Source organism: Penaeus monodon, chromosome 15 (assembly GCF_015228065.2).
Source record: "Penaeus monodon isolate SGIC_2016 chromosome 15, NSTDA_Pmon_1, whole genome shotgun sequence".
NCBI classification, from domain to species: domain Eukaryota; kingdom Metazoa; phylum Arthropoda; class Malacostraca; order Decapoda; family Penaeidae; genus Penaeus; species Penaeus monodon.
In genome coordinates, this window is record NC_051400.1 from 39,614,790 (window position 1) to 39,615,136 (window position 347).

Here is a 347-nt window from a genome sequence, read left to right on the forward strand (position 1 = left end):
TATCCTGTGGAGAGTAAAAATAGTTTCTGATGGTGACAGTGACGATGAAGAGAATTGCGTTAGTGATATTAGAAAATTCTGTTTGATAAGTTAAATAACGAAAACGACAGCGGCTCTTGAGTAACATCAACAGTGAGATAAAGATGATGATCATTTTCGTACCAATAAGATAGTGAAGTTGAAGTTAAGCCGAAGTTGACGTCAGTGTGCGGAAGTCAAGTATATACATCATTTTTTTTTACCCTTTTCGTTGCATTCTTATGGACAGGAATATCATGTGTGCTTTCGGTCAGTAGAAGTTGCGTGCTTGCTTAATATCATGGATGTTTGCAAACCTCCGTGTGTGA

At 37.5% G+C, this 347-nt stretch overlaps 1 protein-coding gene across 27 annotated transcripts in view; it reads left to right on the top strand.

Moving 5' to 3' along the window:
- Window positions 1–347, top strand: part of LOC119582032 (eukaryotic translation initiation factor 4 gamma 1-like) — a gene marked incomplete at its 3' end in the record, with an annotated part of 189,642 nt that overhangs the window by 81,171 nt on the left and 108,124 nt on the right.